At 38.8% G+C, this 8,628-nt stretch overlaps 1 non-coding gene across 1 annotated transcript; it reads left to right on the top strand.

Moving 5' to 3' along the window:
* The first annotated feature begins 413 nt into the window (after positions 1-413).
* TRNAC-ACA (transfer RNA cysteine (anticodon ACA)) lies at positions 414-485 on the top strand. Its single transcript has one exon. It is a non-coding gene; the product is annotated as a tRNA-Cys (tRNA).
* The last annotated feature ends 8,143 nt before the right edge of the window (positions 486-8,628 follow it).

The raw sequence follows: 8,628 nt of genomic DNA, 5'->3' as shown, positions 1-8,628 counted from the left end.
AGTCTATGGGGTCACAAAGAGTTGGACACAGCTTAGTGACTGAGCAACAAAAACCAAGGAAAGGAGAAAAAGGCAAAGATAATCAGTGACACAAAGTAAGATGAAAACAATTAAATCTATTTGTTCATTTCATAAGCGTGAATGAACTACACTCATCAATTAAAAGATAATGATTATAAAAATTGAAAGTGTAAGTGAAAGTCGCTCAGTTGTGTCCAACTCTTTGTGACCCCATGGACTATACAATCCATGGAATTCTCTAGGCCAGAATACTGGAGTGGGTAGCCGTTCCCTTCTCCTGGGGATCTTCCCAACCCAGAGATTGAACCCAGGTCTCTTGCATTGCAGGCGGATTCTTTACCAGCTGAGCCACCAGGGAAGCCCTAAATTCATTTATATACCACTTATAAACTTCCCTGGTGGCTCAGATGGTAAAGCATCTGCCTACAATGCAGGAGACCCAGGTTCAATTCCTGGGTGGGGAAGATCCCCTGGAGAAGGAAATGGCAACCCACTCCAGTACTCTCACCTGGAAAATCCCATGAATGGAGACTGGTGGGCTACAGTCCTTGGGGTCACAAAAAGTCGGACATGACTGAGTGACTTCCCTTTCCCTTTCTTTCTATAAAAGAGACACATAAAATATAATGACTAAGAAGGACCAAAAGTAGAGAAATAAATTAAAAAATACTACCAGACAATTACTGAGAAATACCAATAATGCCAACATAAACCTTAAGGGAAAAATATTGTCAAGGATAGAGAGGTTTGTTCCATAATCATAAATGAAACAAGATACCAAGAAAGAGTAATATTGTTGAATGTATGTACATTGAATAACCTCTCCTCAAGATATATAAAACAAAATTTGATTATTATTACAAAGAAAAATGGACAAATCTCTGTAACAATAGAATACTTTAGACATATCTCTTTGAAATGATAGATTTAACAAAGAATTGTTAAGATTACCAAAACTTTAAGAAATTCAGTTAACAAACATCATCTTCTGGACATAATGCACCTACTGATTAGAGAATATACAATATTTTTAACACACAATCAGCAGTTATATCCCGAGTGGAGCCTTCCCTATCTTTCTAGTTTCCCAATTGTTGACATTCCTCTAAGTTGGTTTACTCTAAAGTAAAATGGTAGCATGGATGGTCATAATAGTTTCAGAACTTTAATGTATTAATTGCTGAGACATGGGACTCCTTAAGGGGCTGGCACAGAGGAACCAGTGGTCAGTAAACTAGTCATCTGAGGTTCTTTTGTACAAGAAAAACCTCTTTTTACTTAGACTGTGTGTTTCTTTGGCTTCGTGGAGATTATTAAGGGCTATGTCAACTCCCCTCCCCAAAAGATCCAGTCCATGGTATTTCTACTGTTCACTAAGACTCTTGAGACTAACCTGCTTATCTTTTTCTTGCTGAATTCTGAAGATCCCCAATCTGTAGCTGACATCTACAATACAGTATCTTCTACTGCAAGGTTTCATGAATAGAACCCAACTTGTTTCTGCTTACTGGTTCCCAAATCTAGTTACACATTAGAATCATCTGGAAAACTTCTAAAACAGATTTCCAGGCCCCGCAAATGATGTCCTGAAGCAGAATATCTTGGGGATTGGCTATAGAAATCTGATTCTTGAAAGCTTCCAAGATGTTCTGATGCAGGTTGTCAGCTGGACCGCATTTGAGAACTGATTTAGCCAAAAGACCCAGCCTTGAGAGTAAAGAAATGTTAGTTTTCATTCTAATTCCATAACTACTTGATGCCACACACTTTCTTTACCTCCTAGTGTGTTTTTCAACCTGTGGTGCATTTTGTAAACTTGGAAATTGTTCTGTAATTATACTGCAGCTCACTTACCAACCCTACTGAGTTTTTTGAAGGCTGAATTGTTAGAACAGCCAACTGAAAACCACAAAAATATTAGATACTTTATAAGAAACAAGTTTTGTTCTCCTAATCAATTTATTTATTTTTCATTTATGGAATGATGAAAAGAAGTAACAAGTTATCCATGACTGCTTTTAGGTGAAGGTTTAACCCCAACAGGAGATCCAACCAGTCTATCTAAGGGAGATCAGTCCTGGGTGTTCATTGGAGGGACTGATGTTGAAGCTGAAACTCCAATACTTTGGCCACATGATGCAGAGAGCTGACTCATTTGAAAAGATCCTGATTTGGGGAAAGATTGAGGATAGGAGGAAAAGAGGACAACAGAGGATGAGATAGTTGGATGACATCACCAACACAAAGGACATGGGTTTGGTTGGACTCCGGGAATTGGTGATGGAAAGGGAGGCATGGCGTGCTGCGATTCATGGGATCGCCAAGAGTTGAACACGACTGAGCCACTGAACTGAACTGACTGCCCATGCTAGAGCAGAAATGGTATGACTTGTAAAGTAAGGTGCTTGCCAAGGAATAGTATAAAACCTACATAATGACTATATATTTATATAATCTGATATCTGAAGTATATAAAAAAATATATATATACACATGTATACATATATAGAGAGAGAGTCTGAAATCTGACTTATATATGTGTGTACATACTATATGTAATGTATGTTCTGTATGAAATGTACATAATTTGAAGAAACTTGGAAAGGACTGGTTATAATGTGTCTATTCTTCAGTCAAAAATTCATGGATTTAATCATCTGCATAAAGATTTAGCAACACGATAAAATTAGATGTGTCTTTTATATAAGATGTCACTTGGAATGATTGGTTTTCCTAATCTTAACCTTTCAGGTTATACAATGGTATAATTCCTGCAAGAGATGATAGCATGATTTCTTACTTTTCCGTATTACCTTACATCCACTTTGCTCCAAGTTATACTCAGGGAAGGACGAAGAAATGCAAGAATGCAATAAGAGGAAAAAGAGCAAGGCTGCCTGATGCTAAGGAAGGGAGCAAATCAGGAGCCACCAAGGAAGAGGGTGGCCATTCTGAGCTATGACCTTAGGCAGGAGAGAGACTAGCATTAAAAAGATTGAAAATACTAGAGGATGAGTTGTCCCAAACAACAAAGGATTACAGGGCTCTGCCTGAGACTTTATTCTCATGCAAGTAGACAGTAACACACTTTAGAGTGACACCTTTCAAGTAGCAGATAAAGGTAGAAAGCTCCTCACCCATTCTAGGATGCAGCATGAACACAGATGCCAGGCCCAGACGGAGTTCTGTGCATGAGCTTCCAGCTTTGCCATTTATAAAACTGAGCCATCAGATGCAAATCAGGTCTGAATGTTGTTTTCCTTCCAAGTCAAACTCCAGACTTGAGAAATTAATCTGTCGTTTTTGCTTGGAAGCTGAACTCTGTAGATTGCAAAAGTGGAGATGTAGCCTCTCTCTTCATTTCTTTCTTTATGTCCTTATGTAACATAGCAAGCATTCCCGGAAATAGATGATGAAATTTTCACATCAAAGGTACAGAGTAAAACTCTTGCAGATTTAAAGAAGTTTCTTCCTTGGCAGAAGAATAACGTTGTCAGTTGTCTGTTCTCCAAACAATGATATTTCTGCTGGAATCTGGTGATAAGAAGGGATACAATGAATGAAGGCAAGTATTCAAAGGTAGCATAATGCTCAAAGGAAACAAATTCATACTCCACTATTTCTTTCCAAAATATTAAGGAAAAACGAATATTTATTCAGCCATTGATTTGTTTGACAAACATCATTACATGACAACTGTGTGTCTGGCACAGTGTTAAAACCTGAGTCTGCAAAAATATGATCAAGTCTCTCCTTTCAAAGAATTCCATTCTAGAGATAGCTTGACATAATAATAACACTGATTATTATTAATATTATTAGTCTTCTGAAATATAATAAATGTTCTAATCTAGGTGTTCATGATTTTAGGGAAAGGAGAAAACACTTGCTTATACGCAGTACATGGGGGAAGGATGAAGAGGGACAAATGAGACGAGATTATAACAGGAGAAATTGCACTGAGTGGAGAAGACCGGCCCAAGCTTTACATGTCAATTAATATAGTTGTTATTCTCATTTGGGGAATTTTTTAGTGTCTTCTCTATGGACCTTAAGACAGTAGAGCTAAAAATGATAAGCTAAATTTTATCTTCATGGTTGTTATAATCTCTAGTAGTATACATATATATATCTCATCACAAATCTGAAAGCCTTTCATTAGAAAGTCACCCTTAAATAAGTGACCATTTTTTAATCTTACACTGTTGGATGCACTCTAAAGATCAAAGCCTTAATAGTATGGAGCAAAGATATTTTAATAAAATTGATTAATATTTAAGTCAACTAATCTGGTACTTAAACAATCAATCCCAAGTTAGCAAAGAGGATCCTTTGTCAGGACCAGCCTGGTTTATTGTCTCTGAATTTGACCATTTGCTGTCTGGATGATCTCCCTGGCTCTGACCTACAGTTAGAGGTGTTTACAGAGTTCCAGCTTGGAGCTCAGAGTCCTGTCTTTGGCCTTGAAGCCTGGTTCTGCCATCTGGGCTTCTGAACTGTTGCTCTGACTTTGATACCACCTTGTCTCAATTCTTATAACAACATTATTTTCTTGCTCTTATATTTGGGCATTAGTTTAGAAACTGTATCCACTGTACAAATCCCCTCAATGAACCAAGACTTTTTGGTAAACTTCTACCCTTCATTGGTTTGTGTCTCTGTTTTGAACAATATGAGCTAAGCCTAGCAAAGGAGAGCAAACATATTATTAACACCATCCATACCAATATTCTGAAACAGATATAATTTTCCTCCTTGCATTGGCCATTCCTCAGTTTCTGCCCTTTCAACATGCTGTCCTGCTGGATTGATTCTCTCAGCTTTCCACCTGGGTAATAATCAGATTTCAACTGTTATTACTTTTTTCTTTTTTTGGTAAGATAATTGCCTTACAACCCTGTGTTCTTTTCTGCCATACATCAACAGGAATCAGCCACAGGTATACATATGTCCACCCCCCCCAATCCCACCCCTCCAGGTTGTCACAGAGCACTGGGTTGAGCTCCCTGTGTCATAGCAAATTCCCACCTGCGATCTGTTTTACATATAGTAATATATATGTTTCCATTGCTATTCTCTCAATTCATCCCACCCTCTCCTTCCCCTACTGTGTCCACAAGTTTGTCCTCTATGTCTGCGTCTCCATTGCTGGTGGGATATCTATGGGTTATATTGCATCTCCCACAACTGGAAATTGCCCCTTTTCCCAGTCCTGTCCAGATACAACCAGACAGCCTGGCTCTGCAGGCTTTCTGGCTCAATGGCAGTGCAGGTTATGGCATGACTAGTTCTAGGATGTCCTGTCTTATCACAACTAACTGTGCGTACATTGATACTGTTTTATCACCAATCCTCAGTTCTGTTTCTGGCAAACAGTAAAGACTTAATAAAGATTTGCAAATAAATGAATAAATGAACAAAGTCCATTATAAGTAAAAATGATATATCTGCTGAGTCTTAAGATACAGCTTCCCTCCTTACCCTCACCTTGTAAATTTTCCTTTTATTTCATGTCCTGACTTGATTTTATAGAATTTATTTAAGTATTAATTTGGACGTGGGTTTGATCCCCAGGTCAGGAAGATCCCCTGCAGTAGGAAATGGCAACCTACTCCAGTATTCTTGCCTGGAAAATTCCAAGGACAGAGGAGCCTGGCAGGCTACAGTCCATGGGGTCCCAAAGAGTTGGACATGACTGAACAATTAAGAACACGTGATCCTTCACTCATTAGTTAAACAATTTGAAGAGATTAAATAATTATTAGTTTTTGGCATGCTTAGACAAATTATCACCATGATTTGCTAAATTCTTTTTTATTTGAATGCTTGTTAACATATGAACTCATGCAACCTGTTGGAATGTTGTCCATGGATGAAAAATGATACTCATCTGCTCCTGTGAACAAGCATTATGTTCTAAGACATTTGGGTGTTCTAAAGCACAAGGACACAGTGTTTTCTTAAGGTACAATGTTTTATAAAATTGAGTATAGCACTCAGCACAATTGAATTTCCTGACTCCTGCTGCTGCTGCTAAGTCACTTCAGTCGTGCCCAACTCTGTGCGACCCCATAGACGGCAGCCCACTGCCGTCCGACTCCCGTCCCTGGGATTCTCCAGGCCAGGAATACTGGAGTGGGTTGCCATTTCCTTCTCCAGTGCATGAAAGTGAAACGTGAAAGTGAAGTTGCTCAGTTGTGCCCGACTCTTAGCGACCCATGGACTGCAACCGACCAGGCTCCTCCATCCATGGGATTTTCCAGGCAAGAATACTCCTGACTCTTATGTTGCTCTAAAAACTTCTTTTTAAGACTTTACTTTTTCAGAGCAGCTTTAGGTTCACAGCAAAATTGAGAGGACACTGCAGGTGTTTCTCAGTGCACATCTTGCTCCCACACATTCATAACTTCCCCATTATCAACATCCCTCACCAGAGTGGTATATCTGTTGCAATTGATGAAGCTGATATATACTGCAGTTGATACACTGATATATCATGATTAGCCGGAAGTCCATAGTTTACTTTAGGGCTCACTCTCGGTGTTGTGGGCTTCCTTGATGGCTCAGCAGGAAAAGAATCTGCCTGCAATGCAGGAGACACAGGACACGTGGATTTGATCCCTGGATTGGGAAGATACCCTAGAGGAGGAAAATGGTGACTCAGTCCAGTATTCTTGTCTGAAAAATCCCATGGATAGAGGTGCCTGATGGGCTACGGTCCATGGGGTCCCAAAGAGTCGGACATGACTGGGCAAGTATGCATGCTCGGTGCATGCATGCATTTCTATAGACATCTGAGTACTAATTCAAATTTTCAACTCCATTGGTTAAATACCAAAGAGCACAATTGCTGGGTCACATGTTATGTTTAGTTTTTTAAGAAATTGCTCAATTTCCAAAGTGACTAGACTATTTTTTCCAAGGTGGTTGTACCATTTTTTTTATTCCCATGAGCAGTAAATGAGAGTCCCTGTTGCTCCACATCCTCGCCAGCATTTGGTGTTGTCACTGTTTCAGATTTTGGCCATTTTCACGGGTGTGTATTTCATTGCATCTGGTTTCAATTTGTATTTATCTAACAACCAGTCCATTCTAAAGGAGATCAGCCCTGGGTGTTCTTTGGAAGGAATGATGCTAAAGCTGAAACTCCAGTACTTTGGCCACCTCATGCGAAGAGTTGACTCATTGGAAAAGACTCTGATGCTGGGAGGGATTGGGGGCAGGAGGAGAAGGGGACGACAGAGGATGAGATGGCTGGATGGCATCACCGACTCGATGGACGTGAGTTTGAGTGAACTCTGGGAGATGGTGATGGACAGGGAGGCCTGGCGTGCTGCGATTCATGGGGTCGCAAAGAGTCGGACACGACTGAGTGACTGAACTGAACTGAACTAAACTGAACTACATATGAGGACTTCCCAGGTGGCACTAGTGGTGAAGAACACTCCTGCCAACGCAGTAGACATAAGAGATGCCAATTTGATCCCTGGATCAGGAAGATCTCCCGAAGGAGAATATGGCAACCCACTACAGTATTCTTGCCTGGAGAATCTCCATGGACAGAAGAACCTGGCTGAAGTCCTTAAGGTCACAAAGAGCTGGACATGATTGAAGCAACTTAGCATGCATGCAATGACATATGTTGTGGAGCATCTTTCCAAATGCTTATTTGCCACCTGTATGTCTTCTCTGGCAAGGTTGTCTATTAAAAATCTTTGGTCCATTTTTCAAATTGGGCTGTTTTCTTAGTGTTGAATTTGAAGAGTTACGTGTATAGTTTGACTAACAGTCCTTTAAAACTTCTGTCTTTTCTCTCAGTGTGTGTCTTATTCTCTTGAAACTGGCAGAGCAGTTTTAATTGTAATGAGGTCCAGTTTATCAGTTATTTATATCTTGTATTATGCCTTTTTGCCTTTTCATACTATTCATGGGGTTCATACTGTTCATGGGATTATGCCTTTGGTATTCTGTGTAAAAAGTCATTGTCATACAAAAGTCATTTAGGTTTTCTCCTGTGTTATCTTATAAAAGTCTTATAGTTTTGTGTTTACATTTAGTTCTATGATCCATTTTGAATTAATTTTCTGTATAAAAAATAAGGTCTATGTCTAGATTTATTCTTCTGTGACTGTCTAGTTATTCTGATATCATTTGCTAAAACTCTGTAAACTTTTAGAAATATGATATTACCCATAGCTGCTACACAATCTTTTATGCAGTATAAACACTTGTTATTGATTATTTTCCTAACTCATTCTTTTGATAACTGTTTCTAAGATGACCTATAATAATGAATAATTTCCAAACTTTCAGCAATATGATTGCATTTGTACTGTGTTGGGATAGTTGTAGTAGAAGCTTCTATCTTCAAACCAACGAAGACTTCTTACTAAATTGAAAATGTCAGAGAGGATGGAAAGTTTTAAAATGATGAATACATTTTTATTCCTTTTCTTTCTAATTAAAACATATAAGACAGAAAACCACTACAGCATAAGTTATACTTCATTACAAAGGAGGTGTTGGAGCATTATCAACATACATAATTAAGAGTTAGTTACATGACTTTCAGTTTTTGCTTCTGACCATTACAAAATAATGGTATAC

The sequence above is a fragment of the Bubalus kerabau genome, chromosome 18, assembly GCF_029407905.1.
Source record: "Bubalus kerabau isolate K-KA32 ecotype Philippines breed swamp buffalo chromosome 18, PCC_UOA_SB_1v2, whole genome shotgun sequence".
Taxonomy (NCBI): domain Eukaryota; kingdom Metazoa; phylum Chordata; class Mammalia; order Artiodactyla; family Bovidae; genus Bubalus; species Bubalus kerabau.
This window is presented reverse-complemented; position numbering and strand designations above follow the sequence as displayed.